Genomic DNA, 23403 nt, shown 5'->3' on the forward strand with positions numbered 1-23403 from the left:
GAAACCATGGATATGGAGGGTCATCTATATCTACAAGATTTTCTGAATGCGCCAATTTAGTTATTATAGTTTAAAGAAATAGTCTTTTAAATATCACTTTAAAACATAGTGACACAGTGAACATTGAATAATGGATGCCGAATCCACGGATATGGAGATCCGACCATATCTATAAAGATCTTCAGTTTTCTCTTTATAGTTCCAGGCAATAGTACTTTAATATCACTTAAAAATGCAGTGACACCGGAGTATGCATACAGGCCTTGGTGTCAGTCCTCCGAAAGAAAAAGAAAAGAACGAATAAGCTATGGCTTTGAGGCAGATGGAATAATTTCCATAGCAACGGAGGTTTTGCAAGAAAGCCTTGGGAACGGATCCTCCTTCCTCCATTCAGGTCCCTTTCAGTTTTGATAGGTGCCGGTATCAATTCACTCTGTGATCGCGGCACCTAGGGAGATGCTTTGGAAACAGGCCTCCGGATTAGCGTAGCGGGACACCAATTACACCGTGGATGAGAGGCAGCTTTGTGGGAGTGTGCCGTATTGAACACCGCCGTATAACTGCCGAGGTTATTGGAAAGAGTTGAATGGGCCCCACTTTTGAGAAGAGAAAGAGGCTTGTGGGAGTGGGATCTCGGGTTGCTCCACACTTTCCAGAACATTCCAAATGCACCTCTTGATCAAAGCGCCGGAGAACTATTTAACTTGGCTGCCAAAGTGGAATCAACAAACGCAATCCCCGATCAATGGGGGACATTTAAGCCAACATGGGGATGGCGGTTAATTAGACAGTGTGGAAGGCTTTGGGCCAACTCGGCCTCGTAATAAGCGGCTCATTAAAGAGTGAATTATGACGATCTGGCTTTAGGAAAAAAAAATCCCAATTTGCATTTTGCAAGGTCTGCTTCTGCACAATGGAAAAGAGGTGAAATTAGGGTTACTGGAGTGCAAGCTGGAGAAGGTTCCTAAACCTTTAATGATGATTATGTAGAAGAGGAAATGTCCACAAGTGTTGGGTTTCATTACCTGGTTGGTTAGCAAGAAACACCTGCCGCAATTCCCTCTTTTGCACAATCATTAGAAGGGACAAAGTCTCTCTCCATTTTTCAATGCTAGTTAAAACACTTATCAGCACACCAGGAGACAATGGAAGCAAAAATGGAATGAGACCAACACAAAAAGCAAAATGCGTTTTGGATGAGTAGGTTGTTCCCTATGTCATGAGAGTGCATTATAGTGTTTTCCTTTCCACTCATGTCCTCTCTATTAGGGTTCTCTCCTTTCACAGATTGGCTTTGCTTGCTCTTGTCCTCAGGGTGAGGAAGAAGAATCTCAGGGTGAGCATGCTGCGTTGAAAAAAGTATTTGTGTACATGTTATTGGTTAGCGTCATGGTTTTTGTCTTGGTATGTTTTGGGTGCATCTACTCTGTAGAATGGATGCAGTTTGTGACCACTTTAATTGCTATGGCTCAATGCTTTGGGATCCTGGGAAGTGTAGTTTGGCAAGGCACCATTTAGAAGAGACTCTCAGGAGCCTTTAGCATTGAGCAATGGCAATTAAAGTACTGTTTTGTTATTGTCCTGTGGGATAAAACTGTTTTGTTTTTTTAAAAAAATGTATCATTGACTTCCATCTTTTATACTATTGTTTCCTGTGAGAAAATTCTATTCTATTATGCTAGTTTTGGGTGGTCAGTGGGCATGTGCTTTGGGTGGGAGATCCAGCCCCTTTCTGGAGTCATTGTTGCTACAACGGTACAACATCATGCTGTGATAAGGCCTCATATTATTTCTTTCTTTTTCTCACACACATGCTACTGTAGGATGCATAGGGTGGAAAAGAAATGCAAGCGAGAGGACAGGAGTTTTTGAATTTGACTTTCTGCATGCCTTCTTCTATGTAGTAGACATGGGCCTGAAATTTGTCTCATCTGTTTGATTCGTGTTTCTGTTTCGTACAGTCAATTCGGATGGCACGGAACAGGAAGACCCCTTCTGAAACAAAAATCAACTCAATAGGAAAGGCAAGATGAAGCCTGCTTTTCGGATCGCCATAGGCCCAAAACGCTGGGCTGCAGGCAACCCAGAACTTTGGGCCTATGCGCCCGGGACTCACAGAGCCTGCAGCTGAGTGCCGAGTAAGGAGCGCTCCTTACTTGGCGCTCAGCTACAGAGTCTGCATGGGCCCAAAGCCTGCACCTGTAGGCCCAGGCACTTTGGTCCTATGGGTGAAGCCCCCCCCCCCCATAATGGACCGAAAGCAGGCCCGTAGCCGGGGGAGGGGGGGCTCGAGGGGCTTCAGCCCCCCCCCCCCCAAATTTTTCAGGGTGGTACACAAGAGGGCCTTACTATTATGTGGCATTTATTATTTAAACTGTTTTGTTTATTCATATCATGATCTGATCACCATGCTCAATATATCCCATATGCATGGGGGTATTGGGATAACGATACGAAAGGTTTGTTAGGGTAAATCCTCTCTCACTCAGACTTAGCCGTCCCCGAATTAAAATCCTGGCTACGGTACTGACCGAAAGAAAATGTATTTTCGGCACCAAAGACAGAAGAACAAATATCTGCCCTCCCAATTTCGGGAGGTACAATCGAAACAGTTTGGGGCCCTCACCAAAAGCCGGGACACAAAATGGATCAAGGTTTGCCCCCAATGCACATGACTACTATGTAACAACAGTGCCTTTTCATAGAAAAGAAACAATGAAAAGGGGTAGGAATAATATTGGAGGAAGTAGTGGACAGAGTGTGTGTGTGTGTATGATAAGGTTTTGGCACTAGGTCAGAAGATTACAGCCTTTCTTTCGGCAAGCACAGTCATAGGCAGTCCAAGCCATAACAGTACTTATTCCATATAGAGGGCAAAAGGATAGTCACAATATTCTGTTCCAAGGGTCAATTAGCCTTAGCTCCTTCCTTGGAAACTTTAAAAAAGAGGCTAAATGGCTATCTGTCAGGGATACAGTAGAGTCTCACTTATCCAAGCCTAGCTTATCCAAGCTTCTGGATAATCCAAGCCATTTTTGTAGCCAATGTTTTCAATATATCGTGATATTTTGGTGCTAAATTCGTAAATACAGTAACTACAACATAACATTACTGCGTATTAAACTACTTTTTCTGTCAAATTTGTTGCATAACATGATGTTTTGGTGCTTAATTTGTAAAATCATAACCTAATTTGATGTTTAATAGGCTTTTCCTTAATCCCTCCTTATTATCCAAGATATTTGCTTATCCAAACTTCTGCTGGCCTGTTTAACTTGGATAAGTGAGACTCTACTGTACTTTGATTGTACTATTCTTGCATGGCAGGGAGTTGGACTGGATGGCCAATTAATAGAATAATAATAATAATAATAATAATAATAATAATAATAATAATAAGAGTTGGAATAGACTCTTCCAACTCTGTTGTTGTTGTTGTTGTTGTATTATTATTATTATTATTATTATTATTATTATTATTATTATTATTATTATTCTATTCCTATTCCTATTCTAATTCTAATTCTATTCTGCTCACCAGAGATCCAACACACAAAGTCCAAGGTACAAACTCTCCATACAGCAATGATTGTTGCCAGCACCAGACTACTGCCAGTATCTGTTATTTACAGGAATAACAGGATACAGGAATAATGCTTTGAAACTACAGGAAAGGAGATTCCACCTGAACATCAGGAAGAACTTCCTCACAGTGAGGGCTGTTCGACAGTGGAACTCTCTCCCCCGGGCTGTGGTGGAGGCTCCTTCTTTGGAGGCTTTTAAGCAGAGGCTGGATGGCCATCTGTCGGGGGTGCTTTGAATGCGATTTCCTGCTTCTTGGCAGGGGGTTGTGAGGCGGGAGGTTAAAGAACCCCAGGAAATACCATATATGGGCAGAGATGGCGACAGCTAGCGACCCGGGTGCATAAACTCACAGAAACATGTGACTTCTGGGAAATCATGTGTTTCTGAAGAAATGAAAGCTAAAGATAAACAAACAGCGCATGCGTACGCAGGCGCTCTGAATGATTTGTGAGCACGGCACAAAAGAGTGCAGCCGGCCTGCTGGTCAGCATTGATTGGGCAGCGTCACAACTCTAAGCCAATGAATTTGCTTGTGGGCGGGCATAACCCGAACCCTGTAGTGTGTATAAATGTTTACTCAGCCTGCCACTGGTCGTTCTCCCTGGAGAAGCACTTACTTTGTGCTAGGGGGAACCCTAGTGGCCATTAGCGAAATAAAACTGCTTTCTTGGAATTCCTTCAGTTGTCCGTCCTCCATTCCTCCACTGCGCCAAACAAGGACCGTAGCACAAAGGTTCCGCTACATTTTCTGGTGACCCCGACGTGATTTTCCTATAAGACGGGCCAGGAGATTTGGAGACGGATCCCGTTGGCGGGACGGCCTCAACTCAGCGGTGGGGGCCTGAGGCAACTACCGTGAGACGAGAAGGGGCCCCTGAATATTACACGACCGGCTGCGGTGCTTGCCTCTGATGCCAACGCCGACTGACGGTGAGAGCTGCAACATCAGCGAGGTTCCACAGAAACCGGCTAGGAGGAAAAGGATCCAGGGAAAAAAGCCCAGGGGCGAAGGTTGGTCCGACGTCTACAGAAATCTGGCAAGTATAGGGGTTTGCATGAGATATTAAGGGAACGCCAGCGCTGGGAGGGACAAAAAAAGTTCCCAGGGAGGTAGAAAGGGGTTCTGTCTTGTGTTTCCTGACGCATGCCGTGAGTGGCCGGGTGCCCAGGCCAGGACAGTCCCCTCTATTAGGCAGGATGGGAGGGAAAAATTCAAAGAGCTCCACTCCCTTACAATGCATCTTAGATAATTTTGGCTCTTTTGCTAGCAGAGCCGTAGCAGGGAATCCAAGGGACCTGAGAGATTATAGACTGAGGAATTTGTGTCAGGGAGAATGGCCAGAGTTTGGTTTAGGTTGGCAAGTAGAAGGAACGTGGGATCTGAAACTGATCCGAACAGTGGAAGAATATTGTGCTGTGAATCATCCGAACCAGTGGGTCTATATTGCTACGTGGGAACGGGTAGTTAGAGAAGATCCAGGTTGGGTTCGACAGTGCAGGAATGGCAAATGTATGGTGGTGAAGAAGGAGGGGAAAAAGAAGGAAGTTTTCCAATCCAATGAGGAGGACTACCCAGATTTACAGTTGAGTGTACAGGCTAGACAACAGGAATTATTGCCGCCACCCTTGCCACCGCCCCCCCCACCCCAGGGAACAGCCCCCGGTGCACCTACACTAGGAACGAGACCCCCACCCTACTCTTCGGAGTCAACCGAAGCGGCCAAGAAACACTATCCTAGCCTAGAAAAATATCAGGAGGAAACAAAGGAAAAGAAGAAGTCACAACGGATGCCCAGTGATGCTTCTCCGGCACAAACTCGGAGACATGGAGCTCCGGTGTGGCCTGGTGATTCACCGACCGGACCGGCCCTCCAGATGCCCTTGAGAACGGTGCCTGTGATAAACAACAGGAATGAGATAGTTCAAGCATACCAGGTAGTGCCTTTCAGTAGTAGTGACATTTTGAATTGGAAAAATAATACTCCACCTTATAGTGAAGAACCCCAAGCTATGGCTAGGCTATTGGAAGGGATTATGGCAACCCATAATCCCACCTGGCAAGATTGCAGACAATTGTTGAATATGTTGTTCACATCAGAGGAGAGAAGAGCAGTGTTGAATAATGGGGTAGCCATAGCCCAGGTTGGTGCCCCACAAGATGGTGATGCAGCCGAGTGGGGAGCACAGAGGTTTCCTGTGGAAATAGATCCCCAATGGGACACCGCAGAAGAAGGACATTTGCAGAGACTGAGAGGATTCCAGCGTATATTGGTAGAAGCGGTAAAGAGGGGCCCGCCGCGACCCGTCAACATTGTAAAAATTCAGGGAGTGGTACAGGAAAAATCTGAGTCACCAACAGCCTTTCTGGAAAGGCTGGAGGCAGCATATAGAAAGTATAGCCCGTATAATTTGGAGGATGAAAACGGTAGGAGGGCGATTCAACAGTCTTTTATCAGTCAAGCGGCTCCTGACATCCGGAGAAAGATTCAAAAGCAACCAGGATTTCTAGGAAAGACTATGAATGAATTGTTGGCACTCGCAGATCAAGTTTATATGGCGAGGGACCAGGTAGAAGAAGAGAAGAAGGACAGGAAGAAGAAGCAGGAATACCAAGCATTAGTTACCATGATGGAACAAAGTGCAAGTGGACAGAGAGGAAGAGGAGGATATGCCAGAGGGGGACAAGGAGGAAGAAGAGGGCCCCCTCGGAGGTTAGGTCGAGACCAATGTGCTAAATGTAAGAAGTTTGGACACTGGAAAGGTGAATGCCCAGAAGGAAGAGAAGGAAGTCAGGAAGGACCGAGAGAAAGAGGAAGGCCTGAGAGAGGAAGAAACCCAGGAAGGGGAAGAGGGCGTGGGAACTACGTACCTTTTCCTGCAAGAGAGGTGATAGCTGCAGCAGCTGTGATGGAAGAAGAATGGGAAGATATGGATGGAGGAGAGGAATGAGGAAGCCAGGCTCTTGTTTTGTTGGACCCCGGGGAGCCGATGGTCACACTTGAAATCGGGGACCAACAATTGGACTTTTTAGTGGACACAGGTGCCGAAAAATCAGTAGTAAATACAAAAATTAGTCCACCAACTCGGGAAACTACGAAAGTAATAGGGGTGTCTGGGAAGACCCAGAAGTGCCCCTTCCTTAAGGAACGCACCTGCAATCTGGCCGGACATCAGGTCAAGCATAAGATGTTATATCTCCCAGACTGCCCAGTCCCTTTATTGGGAAGGGACATTTTATCAAAATTACAAGCACAACTCCAGTTCATGAAGAATGGACAAGTGGAGCTATCATTTCCCATGGAAGAGGAATGGAGACTGTTTCAAGTTAGGATTTTTACTGAAGAAATACAATGGCCATGGCATGAGACTCCTTTAGTGTGGGCAGAAGATAATCCTCCAGGATTAGCTAAATATGTTCCGCCGGTGGTGGTGGAAGTGAAAAGAGGAATGGGGCCCATATGCAAGCCACAGTATCCCGTCAGTCGAGAGGCAGTGCAGGGGATCAGAAAGCATCTAGAGCGACTTCTGCAGCATGGGATATTGGTACCATGCAGTTCCCCATGGAACACGCCCCTGCTCCCAGTCAAGAAACCAGGAGGACAAGGAGAATATCGCCCAGTTCAAGATTTGCGGGCTGTAAATCAAGTCACCGTTCCCCTAACCCCGGTAGTGCCAAATCCATACATCATGATGAGTCTAGTACCAGCATTTGCCAAATGGTTTACTGTATTGGATTTAAAGGATGCATTCTTTTGCATTCGATTGGCCCCTGTATCCCAACCGATCTTTGCTTTCCAGTGGGAATCTCAGCAGTCAGGGCAAAGGACCCAGTATGTTTGGACACGCCTTCCTCAGGGGTTCCGGGACAGCCCGACCATTTTTGGTCAAGCCCTGGCCAAAGACTTACAGGATTTTGTAATACCTAAGGAAGAGGGAATTTGGCTTCAATATGCAGATGACCTGCTTATCGCTTGCCGGACACTAGGGGGCTGTAAAGAGCATTCTTTGAGATTACTCAAGACATTGGAAGAAAAGGGTTACAAAGTGTCAAAGAAAAAGGCCCAGTTGTGCTGTCCCACGGTGAAATATTTGGGGTTCCATCTGACCGAAGGAAAGAAGATGTTAGGAGCTGAAAGAAAGGAAGTTGTTTGTGCCATCCCCACTCCCAGCACCCGGCGACAGGTGCGGGAATTTTTGGGATCAGCAGGATATTGTAGACAGTGGATCCCCAACTACGCCGTGTTGGCTAAGCCACTGTACCAGGCTACGAGAGGTGGAAGAGAAGATCCATTTGAGTGGACAGAAGAATGTCAACAGGCATTTAAGGCATTAAAAGAAGCATTGATGTCATCTCCAGCATTAGGACTGCCCGATTTGGAAAAACCATTCACTCTGTTCGCTGCAGAGCGGGAAGGAACAGCGGTTGGAGTATTGACCCAACCACTAGGTTCATGGCAAAGGCCGATTGCCTACTTGTCAAAGCAATTGGACACAGTGGCTCGTGGATTGCCACCTTGCCTGAGGGCTGTGGCAGCATCAGTAGATTTAATCAAAGAAGCGAATAAATTGACCCTAGGACAGCCACTGACAGTTAAGGTGCCCCATAGCGTTAAGGCACTGTTAGACATTAAGGGACCGCGCTGGCTCACAAGTGAGAGGTTAATGAAATATGAGGGATTGTTGTGTGACAACCCACTGGTGACCCTGGAGACTTGCTCCACTCTGAATCCGGCCACCTTGCTCCCGACTCCAGGAGACACCACGATCCATCAGTGTGCCCAGGTGATGGATGAGGTATTCTCCAGTCGACCGGATTTGAAGGATGTGCCACTAACTAAGGTGGACGACACTCTGTTCACAGATGGAAGCTCCTTTATGGAAAATAATCAAAGACACTCAGGTTATGCGGTTGTTCGGTGGGGGGGAGAGACGCTGGAAGCAGAGTCACTGCCCCCGGGGACTTCTGCCCAGAAGGCCAAATTGATTGCCCTGACCCGAGCGTTGGAATTGTCAAGCGGAAAGCGGGTTAACGTCTACACAGACTCAAAATATGCCTTCACGACCCTCCACGCACATGGAGCACTGTACAAGGAGCGCGGGCTCCTCACGTCTGGAGGAAAGTGCGTAAAACATGCTGGAGAGATTGTGGATCTCCTGCAGGCGGTTTGGAAGCCAAGGCAGGTGGCTGTGATGCATTGTAAAGGGCACCAACGTGGAGACGATCCCGTAGTGCAAGGAAATAGGCAGGCTGATCTGGCAGCCAAAGAGGCAGCTAGGCTGCCCTATATTGAACATCAGGTAATGGCCCTACAGGTAGAATTAACTGAACATAACATTACATATACACCAGAGGAAGAAGAATGGGCCTTAAAGGAGAAGGGTCAGTGGTCAGGAGAACTCATAGTGATGCCAGACGCCCGTGTCTACGTCCCTAAGGACTTGGCATGGCACTTAGTCCAACACATGCACCAAAACACACATTTAGGAAAAATGGCATTGGCAAATCTGCTAGGACGACAGTTGTATATCGATGGATTACATAGCCTAACGGCAGCAGCAGCCCGAAGATGCTGGACATGTATCAAAAATAACCCCAGAGAAGGACCCCTCAAGCCACCAGGAGTCCAACATGTGGGTGGGGTACCCTTTGAAGCTTTAGTCACTGACTTTACAGAAATGCCCCCATACAAAGGATACAAATATTTACTGGTGTTCGTGGACACATACACAGGATGGGTGGAGGCTTACCCTACAAGGACTGAGAAGGCTGTAGAGGTGTCAAGAGCTCTAATGAAAGATGTTATTCCCAGATTTGGCATACCCTTAGAAATTGGATCAGATAATGGCCCCGCATATATTCAACAGGCTGTGCAAGGATTATGTAGAATTTTGGGCATAAAATGGAAGTTACATTGTGCATATAGACCCCAATCTTCTGGAAAAGTGGAAAGAATGAATAGGACATTAAAGGCTCAGCTTGGGAAACTTTGCCAAGAGACAGGATTGCCGTGGACGGTGGTTTTGCCCATGGCATTATTAGGAATCAGATGTACACCACACAAACGGACAGGACTCTCCCCTTTTGAAAGACTCTATGGACGACCCCCTTTGAACTTGAAGGGAGCCTTAGAGACAGGAGCTGAGCAACACCTCATAGGAGAGAAACAGACATTGGCCCAGGTTCAGGCTTTGGGCAGACAAATGCAGCAGTTAGAAAAATACATTTCTGAATTGAACCCACCATTCCCTACCACACCTCTACATTGTTTTTCACCAGGTGACGAGGTTCTGGTCAAGGATTGGAAGATTGAGCCATTGGGACCCAAGTGGCGAGGACCCTATGTTGTGCTCCTGTCTACCCCCACTGCAGTGAAGGTGAAGGAGATTAAGCCGTGGATACATTACACCCGTGTAAAACTAGCACCTGAGGAGTGGCGGACGGAGCGAGTTCCTGGTGAGGACCTGAGACTCAGGATCATCCGGCAACTCCCTAAGGGGTCAACAAGGCCATGAAGCTGATCCCTTCGGGTGCAACGGAGCGTCGGTGGTCAAGTATGTCGCAGCATGGCCCAACAAAGGCGCTCTCCGGGAGATGGTGGCTAGACATTTTGAGAGGAAAAAGTGGGAGACAAGTTATGAGGAGGGGAGGAAAGCGCACTGTGTTTGGTATATTATTTGTGCTGAGTTTTATTCTCTCTTTTGGAAAAAGAGCACATGGGAATTGGATAAAAGAACATGCCAATTATATGTTTGAGCAGCACGGGAAAGAGGTAGCATTAATATATGAACACCCCCTCACCGTAGGAGATTTTTCATTTCTTCCCGATTTAATTGATGAACCACAGATTGTGTTGGAGGGATTGTCCAAGGCTCAGGAGGGTCCACCTACCGTGTTTTCTAGCATACCGCAAAAGATAAATAAAACTCGGTTTCGACGGTTTAGATACCATACCTCCACCAGGGGTTTGTGCTTCTGTTGTGGAGGATCGGGAATATGGAATTCTGAGTGGAAACACTGGGGAACTAGGCAGGCGTTCTTTTCCCGATTAGGCAATTATTCCCATTGTCGAGACCGGTTCTATCTACATGGACGATTTAATACATCTTATGTCTCACGATTAAATCTAACCGCAACCGAGTGGGCTAGCATGTATCCAGATTATCCCACATTTAGTGTGAATGATTCTATTGAGGGCCTAAAATCTTATATGAACATACTGCAACAATTAACCCAACTGAGCCTAGGTAAAAGCCTCTGTCCGTTATGGCAAATTAGGGATCCAAATCTATGGTTTTTCTTTGATAAATGGGCCACAAATTATCACCCCGGCAACTACCAGTGTGTCGGTGTGGGTTATTTGACATTCCCAGTTCAGGTCTTACACAAAAGGCATCAGCGCCTGAAACGGGACATTGTGCAAACAGGCCCTCTAGGACCAGAATGCTCGGATGAGGTCATTATTAACAAGGCCCTGTCAGGTTCAGAAGCCTCCCGTGTAGGAGGAGGCCTGATCACAGGCTTGTTGACCCTGGGTGCTTACCCAGGGATTGTAGCTCAAGCAAATCGTAGAAGTGTTCTAGGCCTGACTTGCCGCCTTGAAAAGTCCATAAATGCCACTGGTAAAATTTTCCGGGAAATCCAGTCTGAAGTAGAAGAAATCAGCCAGATGGCCCTACAGCATAAGTTGGCCCTTGACTACCTACTGGCGGCCAGGGGGGGGTTATGCGCCATGGTTAGAGGGCGTTGTGTAGTGAAATTTCATAACTTGAATAGTACTATTGAAGATGACATCGAGTCATTACAAAAGTTAATTTACAATAATGTCCAGGAGATAGAAGGTTGGTCTCCCTTCTCCTGGGTGACTAGCTGGTTACCCTCAATAGAATGGTTGAAGAACATATTGTTGGTAGGGATTTTAGGATTGTTCATTGTTCTCATAGTTATGTGCTGCACTCCAATAATGATGCAAATGTGTACTAGGTGTGTCACACAATCCTTACCTGAAAAAAAGATAGCCATACTCCAAGCCAAGCGGGATTGGATGGAACCATAATGCTTTGCTTCAGCTTTTGTACATGCGCTTCGCAAAAAGAAAATGGGGGAGTGAGGCGGGAGGTTAAAGAACCCCAGGAAATACCATATATGGGCAGAGATGGCGACAGCTAGCGACCCGGGTGCATAAACTCACAGAAACATGTGACTTCTGGGAAATCATGTGTTTCTGAAGAAATGAAAGCTAAAGATAAACAAACAGCGCATGCGTACGCAGGCGCTCTGAATGATTTGTGAGCACGGCAGAAAAGAGTGCAGCCGGCCTGCTGGTCAGCATTGATTGGGCAGCGTCACAACTCTAAGCCAATGAATTTGCTTGTGGGCGGGCATAACCCGAACCCTGTAGTGTGTATAAATGTTTACTCAGCCTGCCACTGGTCGTTCTCCCTGGAGAAGCACTTACTTTGTGCTAGGGGGAACCCTAGTGGCCATTAGCGAAATAAAACTGCTTTCTTGGAATTCCTTCAGTTGTCCGTCCTCCATTCCTCCACTGCGCCAAACAAGGACCGTAGCTACAGTTGGACTGGATGGCCCATGAGGTCTCTTCCAACTCTACTATTCTATGATTCTATGATTCTATGCTGCCAGTGGCAAGCCTTTACAGCTGTGTGGCCCTCCTCTGTGCCTTATGTAGGTTTGATCTACAGACATCTGGAATGTTATCTGTATCTTTTCCCCTGTGTTATTTCAATATTTCTAATCTGAGGGCTGAAGATGTAGTCAGGGTTTTTCATTCATTACCCACAGGTCTAATTAATTTTCAGTCTGATTCTTGAGAAATGCGTATTTGCCACCAGTGTCTCCTAATTTATTCATATTTATTTATTTAAGGGCTGTAGATCCCTGTCTTTCAAAAGAATCTCCCAAGGAAGCAAGACTTGTGAAATATTAAAATGACTAGAAAACAGATTCCTCTCCTCTTCCTTTTTCTCTTAGAATCACATTTGCAGCCATGCAGCCACTACTTTTTGCCTTTCCTGACTCATATTTAGCTTTCGTGTTTATTCTTCTCACAGCACTGAAACCTTTTCTTTTCTCGCCCCAGACACCCCCGCAAAAATAATAACCCTCAGAGCTCTCAGACCATCTGTTGTTTCTTATGGAAAACTGTCAATAGCCAGAAACCATTGACTGTCAAGTGCCTTGATTCAAAATATATGTTTACACAAGCAGAACTCAATGAATGGCGGAGGCACTATTCATGAAGTCAGCGAGAGCGTTGTCTTTCATTGGTGAAACATTATTGATGAAATTGGTTTTGAATGTTCTCAAGTGCAAAGGCCTCAAATGTTGAGAGGGAGTGTCCATCCAAAATATGCAGGGTGGTTTTTGAAATCTCACAAATACATCAGTGGCATATAGACTTTATACCCCTCAACTGTCCCAATTGGCAGTGACTGTCTTGATCAATTTTCTGTCATCTCACTTTTTAAGCTGTATTTTAAAAATCTCCTTTTTTCTTTCCTCCTTCTGCTTTGTCCTTACCATACTTTATCACACAAGACAAAGTGACATTCCAGCTGGACCATCATCATTGGTGCCAGTTCCTATCATACGAGGGTTATCCAGAAAGTACATTGTGTTTTGGAATTTAAAATGAACAAATTATAGGAGAAAACATTTACCATATGCAGTTGAAAGCCACACCCAAATACCACATCTCACATTGTCGCCATTTAAATCTAGGCACTTATCATAGTGATAAATGAGCTTGGAAACTCCTTCCCCACTAAATTCTGCCGCCTCCGTCATCAACCACTTGTTTCCAACAATGGGAGTGTGGCTGGCAACGCAGTGTTTTGGTGATGCTGCGCAGCTGCGGAAACGGGGAAGGGTTGAGGATGGAGGTGGCAGAATTTAGTAGGGAAGGAGTTTCAAAGATCATCATCATCCTGGTATCTAATTGTGAGACTATGGATTGGCAAACTGACGCAATTATGCTACTGAAGAGAGGTGCAATACTCACTTCAGTATATTACTTAACTCAGTATATTTCCATTATCTACATTGACACGACTGTTGCAGCAGAGCAGATTGGTGAGTTAAATTCCTTAAACTGCTATAAACTGAGTTCATAGTGCTAAAGGACTCAACTCAGCAGGTTGAGAGGAAAGGAAAGGATGGAGTCTTCCCTTCCCAGTAAATTCGGGCAAAAGCACACCTATGCAACCCCTTTTACCTGGTGTGATCTTCCCTATTAATGACTTTTGCCACCTTGATCACTCTCTGAAGTTGCTGGGACACACGTGTCCTGGTTTGTATCTGTGGAACATTGGAGGAAATGAGGTATCAATCTGAGAAGAATTATTGTTTGTATTTAAAGACAGAACTCAAAGATGACTAGAGCCCAGTGAAAAATATATATGTTAGTTTAGATAAAAAAAGTATGAGCCCAGGACCATGTCTTGAGTACTACCGTGTTTCCCTGAAAATAAGACAGTGTCTTGTATTAAATTTGCTCCCAAAGATGCTCTAGGTCTTATTTTCAGGGGATGTCATATTTTTCCATGAAGAAGAATTAACATTTATTGTTGAACAAAAAATTGAACATTTATTATATACTGTACAGTAGTTGTCATCATAAACCAGCATAACCAGACAAACTGTGAATCCTATCAAGAATTTCTTGTTACTACCAATATTTCCATGTACAACACTTTATGGTATGTACATTTACCGATCCTGCATCTCTGGTGTTTTGTTTGGCGGGCATGCTTCCAAACAAAAACTTTGCTAGGTCTTACTTTCGGGGGAGGCCTTATATTTAGCAATTCAGCAAAACCTCTACTAGGTCTTATTTTCTGGGGATGTCTTATTTTAGGGGAAACAGGGTAGTAGTACATAGAATTCATACATAGTTCTATTTCCATGAAAAAAATATACTCAGTTTAGGGTATGGCAGCCATTTCTTGTTCCTGTTATTAAGATTCTCCAGAATATGTACTCTCTACCACCTTGTGACATGGAGTGCCATCTCGGCCTTCAAAAGCTATGCCAACATATGGCAATCCTTGGCAGGTTTTACCAAGGTTTCAGGTATGCACAGTTGGCAGGTTGTGAGCCTGCTGTCTGAAGACTTGTCCCAGTAAATCTGGAGAGACATCCATAGAAACCTGGCCACCAAGGGATGAATTGGCCAGAGTGTCTACGAGCACAGCACCAATGTGAAATAGTTATGAAATGTCATTAATTAACATCACAGATCTTCCAAGAGTACATCTACACTGTAGAATTAATGCAGCTTGAGACCACTTTAAGCCATGGATCAAGGCTATGGAATCCTGGTTGTTGTAGCATCGTGAGATATCAGCACTCATTGGAAGAGAAGGCTAAAAACCCCCAAAATCGGTTACTCTCGTGATTTCATAGCATTGTGTTATGCCAGTTAAAGTGGTGTCAAACAGTGTGGATGCAACCTAAGAAACCGGTAAACAACTGGGAGACAGAAATTCTTGCTAATCTCTTGCAAAAGATCTACCAGTAGATCTACTTTTAGTCTAGAACCCAAGTCCTATTAGGAATGGCTTAGGGAGCCAGGTATGTTTAGCCTGGAGAAGAGAAAGTTAAGAAATGTTAGACAAGTTTAAAAACACTTGAAAATGGGCTCTACAGGCCAATGGATACTCCACCACAGACATCAGAAGACCAAGAGCAAGAACAAGCCACGAGAGTAAAGACAAAGATCTACCCAGAGGAAAAGTGTTCTTCCCATATATCAAGGGAACCACTGATCACATAGGGAAGCTGGTGAAGAAATACAACCTACAAACTATCTACAGACCTACTAAGAAAATCCAATGAATGCCACGTTCAGCAAAGCAAAGGATTCCCTCAGGCAGGAAGCAGCCAGGTTTTGAAGCTGCAAGGCCATTCAATGCTAATCAAAGTGACCAATTGCAAGATTCACACTTGCCTTAAACAGATAAGAGTTCTTCCTCCCACCCAGGACTTTCCACAGATATATAAACCCCTCTTGCCTAGTTTTCAACAGACCTCACAACCTCTGAGGATGCCTGCCATAGATGTGTGCAAAACGTCAGGAGAGAATGCTTCTGGAACATGGCCATACAGCCCGGAAATCTCACAATAACCCAGTAATTCTAGCCATGAAAGCTTTCGACAACAACATTTATAAAGATGGATGGATGCCTTATCTTGATAACAGTACTGCAATAATGTCCCACTTTTTAATGTTTCTAATGTTATTTAAAATAGTGCAACTTGGCAGCCATGATTATCCTATCAACCCAATGGGTTCTTTGATCTTGGTCTGGTTTTGTCCTCTGAAGCAGCAAGTGTTTGGCTTATCCAGAATATACCAGGTTTAAAACAAATCCAATTTTTGCCTTATGGGGAAATATTCCCCTTGTTGTATGGATAAACATGTGTGGTCATCATAAGGTCCCTTTCTGCATAAAGAAATATGCATGATCATCATAATAGCATATCCTCCACAGCCTGCATTTTGCCAAGCTGGATCTTATTTTAATGCCTTTCATCTTTTCTTTGCTGCATAGCCAGTGTTTTCTTATCTCTTGTTTATTCAGGTTGCATTCTAATATTGCCATTTTGCTCTGTCTTGTGTCTTTTCAAATAACAGCAACATAAAAACCTTTTAAACAGGAATCAGTCTAAACATATACCAGGATTTTCTGTTTGGCTTTGCAAACAAGACATCCACTTTCATCTTTATCATGACCATTACCACCATCCGGGTCCTTTTCCTGGAGGGTTGATTTGGAAAGTGGATGAGAGATGGCAGAGAAGGGGCTTTTCCCTTAAATTTCCTGGTTTTCCAAGCCAGCTGGCAAGCTCTGTTCCCAGAGATGCCCCTTTGACAACCTTTCTTTTGTCTCTAATTAAGGGCTCTGTGACAATGTAATATTATTATTAATAGGGTTGCCAGTTTTTATGGGTCATCTCTAGGCAAGAGGCAAGTGTGCAACTTCTCCAGTTTTGGGCAGGTTCAGCTCCTCTAAACAAGAGGAAAAAATGTATCTACAAATATCCAGTTCAGCTAGTAGCAGTTCTTTACAATAGACTCCCTTTAAATATCTTGGGTTGTGGACCACAAGACATAACTCAAGATTTAAATTCCCAAAGTGCATCAAATACTTATTTAAAATTGTTTATCAAAGGTCTTCGTATTTGGAAAAAAGAGCAAAAAAGTAAATGCACATACTCCAATTATAATATTTTTATTGGAAAAATAATTTAAATATTACTATTACTAGCTGCTGTAAAATAAAAAATAGTCCCTGCTTGTTGCTGACCTAGCAACCCGAAAGATAGTTGCATCTATCACGTAGGAAATAAGGTACCACTTATAAAAGTGGGGAGGCAAATTTAACTAATTTACGACTTGGAATGAGGAAGTGCCGTCAGAGTGGATGATGAAGCAGCTGCTCCCCCCTGTGGCCAGAATCGAACATCCCCTCAGGAGAAGGCTAAATTGCCTCTGCGTCTGCCTGTCTCTGTCTCTGATGTGTTTATGGGCATTGAATGTTTGCCCTATGTGTGTATAATGTGATCCGCCCTGAGTCCCCTTCAGGGTGAGAAGGGCGGAATATAAATACTGTAAATAATAATAATAATAATAACAATAATAATAATAATAATAATAATAATAATAATGGGATAGTGGCTCACTGGGGGTTGGCAAACCACAGGTTAGTAACCACCGATTTAGGTTAGCATTGTGTTATCTAAGGCTTTCATGGCCAGAATCACTGGGTTGCTGTGAGTTTTTCAGGCTGTATTTTCATGTTTCAGTTGCATTCTTTCCTAACGTTTCGCTTACATCTGTGGCAAGCATCCTCAGAGGTTTGTTCAGAGGTTCACCTCTGAGGTGAACCTCTGAGGATACTTGTCACAGATGCAGGCAAAACATCAGGAAAGAATCCTACTGGAACATGGCCATACAGTCCGAAAATCTCGCAGCAACCTAGATTGGTATTCTTTGCCTACAGCTATTTCAACCCGTAGGAGCCCTGGTGGTGAAGTGTGTTAAAGCACTGAGCTGCTGAACTTGCAGACCGAAAGGTCCCAGGTTCAAATCCTGGGAGTGGAGTGAGTGCCCGCTGTTGTTCCAGCTTCTGCCAACCTAGCAGTTCGAAAACATGCCAATGTGAGTAGATCAATAGGTACCGCTCCGGCGGGAAGGTAACGGCGCTCCATGCAGTCGTGCCGGCCACATGACCTTGGAGGTGTCTACGGACAACGTCGGCTCTTCGGCTTAGAAATGGAGATGAGCACCAACCCCCAGAGTCAGACATGACTGGACTTAACGTCAGGGGAAGCCTTTACTTTACCTTTTTATTTCAACCCGTAAAAATCCTATATCTCAGTGGTTCTCAACCTGTGGGTCCTCATATGTTTTGGCCTTCAACTCCCAGAAATCCTAACAGCTGGTAAACTGGCTGGGATTTCTGGGAGTTGTAGTCCAAAACACCTGGCGACCCACAGGTTGAGAACCACTGCTAAAGCTAAAGCTACTTTATGATACTGATCTCAAAGTCTCTCAAGCTCTACGGTCATTTCTTATCAGAGATAATTGACAAGAGGCTACTGAAAGGCCAAGAAGTGTTACATCTAACTGAGCAACAGCTGACCATCTAAAGCTGTACAGGGCTGTTCTCTGTCTTAGAAACTGGAGAGGATAGGGAGAGAGATAAAATAAAAATTTAAACCAGGTTTGGTATATTTTCCCATGGGCTGTCAATTGGACGGGTGTCAAGATGCTTTAATATAGTCATAGGGTACATCTACGCTGACCCAAGAAGTGGACTTGATCTTGTGTTTTGGATGCTGGATTGAGTCTGCATGGTGGCCCCACAGGGACTTCATGAAACACCTCGGAGGCAGAAGGGAGCTGCCGTTGTCCGGTCATGCTGAACATGGTTTGACGCCACTGGGCAGAGGATGGGTCCTTGAGACTTGTCTTCATACTGTTATCTGTTATGTTTACAAAATCGTCTGGCACCTTATCACTGTTCCTTATCCCATAAAAAAGGTAAAGGTTTTCCCCTGATGTTAACTCCAGTCATGTCTGACTCTGGGGGTTGGTGCTCATCTCCATTTCTAAGTTGAAGAGCCGGCGTTGTCCATAGACACCTCCAAGGTCATGTGGCCGGCATGACTGCATGGAGCACCGTTACCTTCCCGATGGAGCAGTACCTATTGATCTACTCACATTGGCATGTTTTCGAACTGCTAGGTTGGCAAGAGCTGGAGCTAACAGCGGCTGCTCATGCCGCTCCCGGGGTTTGAACCTGGGACCTTTCGGTCTCCAGCTCAGTGCTTTAACGCACTTCGCTACCGGGGCTCCTTATCCCATATGTTATAGCAATTTATGGAACCTGTCCCTGTATTTCTCCTTTATTCATTTTGATTTTATCCATGGACCCTTGAGCGCTGCACTTGTCACCTTTTGTGTAATAATTGATACTCAGGCTTTTAAGTAACTGTCTTGTATGTTGCTCTGTTTATTGCTGGGATGTTTAATCTGCTGTTAAATTTTATACATGAAATCCTGTTATGTTATTGTTCAGGCTTGTCCCTGTGTAAGCTGCCCGAGTCCCTTCGGGGAGATGGGGCAGGGTATAGGAATAAAGTTTATTATTATTATTATTATTATTTATTGGGCCACCCAAGCTGTGTGTGTGTGTGTGTGTGTGTGTGTGTGTGTGTGTGTGGGATGGCTGCTGAGACAGCTGTGGCCAATACAGGTTTGGAACCAGCCGACCTATCTTTACACCCCATAACTTGGGGGGATAATCATAATCCTACCTTGTGTGCTGATCTAATCTCTGACATAAATGGTCATTGCAGATGTGCCCATGGATGTAGTTGGAATGCATGGAAGAAGTCTCATTAGCCATGGGGATGAGGCACAATGAAGTTGTGCTGGCTGTTCTTCTCTCCCCCAAAAGCCCTAAAGTGGCAGCTGGAGTGTAGAGAGAGGTCTCACCAGCCACTGGTCCAAAGAACAAAACCTGGCTGCTCTTCTCTCCTGTCATCCACAGAACTAGAGGACAATGATGCCATGTCTGGCTGCTCTTCTCTGCCTCAGAAGCCATAGCAATGGAGGTTGGAACATGAAGGGAGGGGTCTCACCAGTCACTAGACCAGGCATGGGCTGTGGCGCAGGCTGGATAGCAGCCAGCTGCAACAAATCACTCTGACCAAGAGTTCGAGGCCAGCCCGTGTCTGCGTCTGTCTCTGTTCTATGTTATGGCATTAAATGTTTGCCTTATATGTGTGCAATGTGATCCGCCCTGAGTCCCCTTTGGGGTGAGAAGGGCGGAATATAAATACTGTAAATAAATATAAATACTGTAAATAACTTCGGCACTCCAGGCGTTTTGGACTTCAACTCCCACTTTCTCGGAGCAGGAAAAAATGTCTAAAACTATGCATTGCTACCATTGCGAAAAAATTGTGGAAGAGCCTGTGTCGGGGAGAGCACCCGACAATTAAAAATAAAATATAGCCCCTGCTCGTTGCTGACCTATGCAACCCGAAAGATAGTTGCATCTATCAAGTAGGAAATTTGGGTACCACTTATATGTGGGGAGGCTAATTTACAACACCATAAAAAATCATCCAGCCGCCGTTGGAATGAGGAAGTGCCATCGCAGTGGATGGTGAAGCAGCTGCTCCCCCTGTGGCCGGAATCAAGCATACCTCCAGGAAAGCTGGAAGCTGGAGAAGGTTTAAATTGCTTCTGCGTCTGTCTCTGTCTCTGTTCTATGTTATATAGCACTGAATGTTTGCCTTATATGTGTGCAATGTGATCCGCCCTGAGTTCCCTTCGGGGTGAGAAGGGCGGAATATAAATACTGTAAATAAATATAAATACTGTAAATATAAATACTGTAAATAACAGCCGGTAGGCTGTTAGGAATTGTGGGAGTTGAAGTCCAAAATACCTGGAGGACCGAAGTTTGCCCATGCCTGCACTACACCAAGGTATAATGGGGCTGATTGGTCTTAAACTGGTCTTATACTGGAAAAAATTCACCATCACAACAAAGCAAAGACTCCTCAAGGAATGAGAGGACAGGGAGAGAGATAAACAATCAAAATAAAAACCAGGCGTTGGTATTTTTGTCTGTGGGTTGCCAGTTGGACAGCAGTCAAGATGCTTTGCTGTAGTCATGGATGTCTGTGGGCTGGTGGCTTTTCCGATTTCAATGTCTTTTGTAGGCTGCAGTCATCAAAATATTTGGGATTCACTCCTCTCTGCTTAGCAGCCTGGATTCGGAAGTGCCTCTTGGCCCAGCAGAAGTCTGGGCTTCCTCGAGGCATTGGCATCCGATTAGCCGCCTTTCCCACTTGCTGCTCGGAGGGGGAATTCCATGGTAACGGAGGACACCCGCTAGTCAGAAAATAGCTTCCAAGCACTCGCACCGGATGAATCCTGTGCCCATGCAAAATCATGCTTATGTCAATTTCATTTCCGTAACACGACCCGAGCTCTATTTTCGGACTGGTTTTTGAAACTGGATGTTTCGATGTTTTATATGCTTCCTCCTCTCAGTGACTGAAGGCCAAATTGCTATCCTTACTGGCTCGGTGTTTGGTTTTTAAATGAAAAGAGTTGAGGATCCGATCAGCATTGCATTTGTGCCATAGGGGTGAAGGTGAGAGTCCCATTCCTTGGAACAGTTCATGGATTAAAACTGGAAAGTATATGGTCAAGCAATGTCTAGTGAGGTCAAATTGGCAAAACATGGAAGAACACACAAACTGGGAGAAGCTATAGCAGATTACCATCTACACTGCCATATAATCCAGTTTCTGAATGCAGATTAACTTCTTTGAAGGAGTCCCCAGTGGCACATCTGGAGAGGCCCTGCTCGTGATCCCGCCTGCGTCGCAAGCGCGGTTGGTGGGGACACGAGACAGGGCCTTCTCTGTGGTGGCCTCCCAACTCTGGAACACCCTCCCCAAGGATCTCAGACAGGCCCCTACATTGGCAGTCTTCAGAAAGAACTTGAAGACCTGGCTGTTCCAATGTGCCTTCCCAGATTAATAGGAAATCTCCAACACCAAGTCCCATAAGCACTTTATTAGAACTAAGATCGTATATCGCACTCTGCACTTGCCCTAGAAGCCTTATATATCACCTGTCACATCAGCACTTTTAATCTTGTACCCATTACTCTGGCCCGGCCCAGTTTTATTGTGTTTTAGCGTATTGTTTATTGCTTGTTGTTTATACTGTTTTAATTGTTTTTAATTTGCCTTTTGTTTTGTATTGTTATATTGTGTGTTGAGGCCTTGGCCTTTGTAAGCCGCATTGAGTCCTTCGGGAGATGCTAGCGGGGTACAAATAAAGTTTAATAATAATAATAATAATAATAATAATAATAATAATTAAACCCTTGTGCCGGCAGGACTGCTGACCGAAAGAAAGGTCGACAGTTTGAATCTGGGGAGTGGGGTGAGCTCCCGCCTGTCAGCTCTAGCTCCCCATACAGAAACGTGAGATAAGCCTCCCACAGGATGGTAAAACATCAAAAACATGTCCTTGCAGATGGCAAATTCTCTCACACGAGAAGTGACTTGCAGTTTCTCATGTCGCTCCTGACACACACAAAAAACTGGTTTGAATTGGATTATATGGCATAATAGACTCATATAATCCAGTTCATAGATAATCTGGATTCAGAAACTGGATTATATGGCAGTGTAGATCCAGCCTGAGTTAACTGGGAAAGACAAGCTTCCACCTCTCTCCTCTTCCTGCTGAGTTAATGGACTGCAAATCTACTTTAAGTACAGTTAGCAGCAACAGAAGTAAACTGGAAACAAAAAGGGAAAGTGGGAAGAGGAGAAGGAAACTGGGACATTTCAAAAGCAGCTGAAAAACTGGATCAATGGGGAATTAATCAGAACTGTCCTTGCCAAATCAGGACAGTTTGAGGGCACACCGTTAAACCCTTCTCCTCCAAAAGTGCTCTTTCCTCAAGGTATAGGTTGGCCAAGGTTGCCACATCGGGTGCCTTCAGGGTCAAAACATGAGACTAGAGCCCCTGCTTATATCTTCCCATCCTTTTTAGAAAAAGTTTTATTTTATTTTAAAAAGATTACTTATTCATTTTTGCTAGTTGCAGAATGTTTGATTGCACCCTGTTGGATATTGTACAAGGAGAAAAGGCAGGAAAGAAAAAAAAATCAAGCAAGCAAACAAATATTATTGCTGTTGATTCATTGACATTCTCCTCTTTGCACCAACAACTTCTCAGCGTATCTGCTCAAGCGGAATAGATTTCCCCTTAATTGGGAATGTCGTTCCTCGTTAGGAGAAAAAACACCCTCCTCCTCCTTTTGCCAGACTTCAGGGCCCTCCTTTTGGCCTTCGGAGCACACGAATGTCATAGATAATGGCTGTAAGACCGTTGTTGCTAATTCCCTTAAACCCTCTGGGTGTGCACCATCTGGCCCTCTGGCTGATTTTAAAATGTGTTCAGCTTGGATATTCCTTGGATGGTTTCTCCAATAACAGTACAATTTGTTCAGCCTCACCAGAACCTTCAAGGCTTTAATGATCCTCCTGTTCTTTAATGAAGGAGTAAATGAAGGCTCCCATAAATCAATTCTTAAATTTTTCCATTTTTTTTTCCATGTCAGGAGTGACTTGAGATACTGCAAGTTGCAATGTGTTAGTTTGCTTGGCTCCCACCTTCATTCTGAATAGGAGCAAACATATGTTGAAAAGACAATGTCTAAATCGGCCCTTAAATACCAAATGTGATGAG

Source organism: Anolis carolinensis, chromosome 1, assembly GCF_035594765.1.
Source record: "Anolis carolinensis isolate JA03-04 chromosome 1, rAnoCar3.1.pri, whole genome shotgun sequence".
Classification (NCBI taxonomy): Eukaryota; Metazoa; Chordata; class Lepidosauria; order Squamata; family Dactyloidae; genus Anolis; species Anolis carolinensis.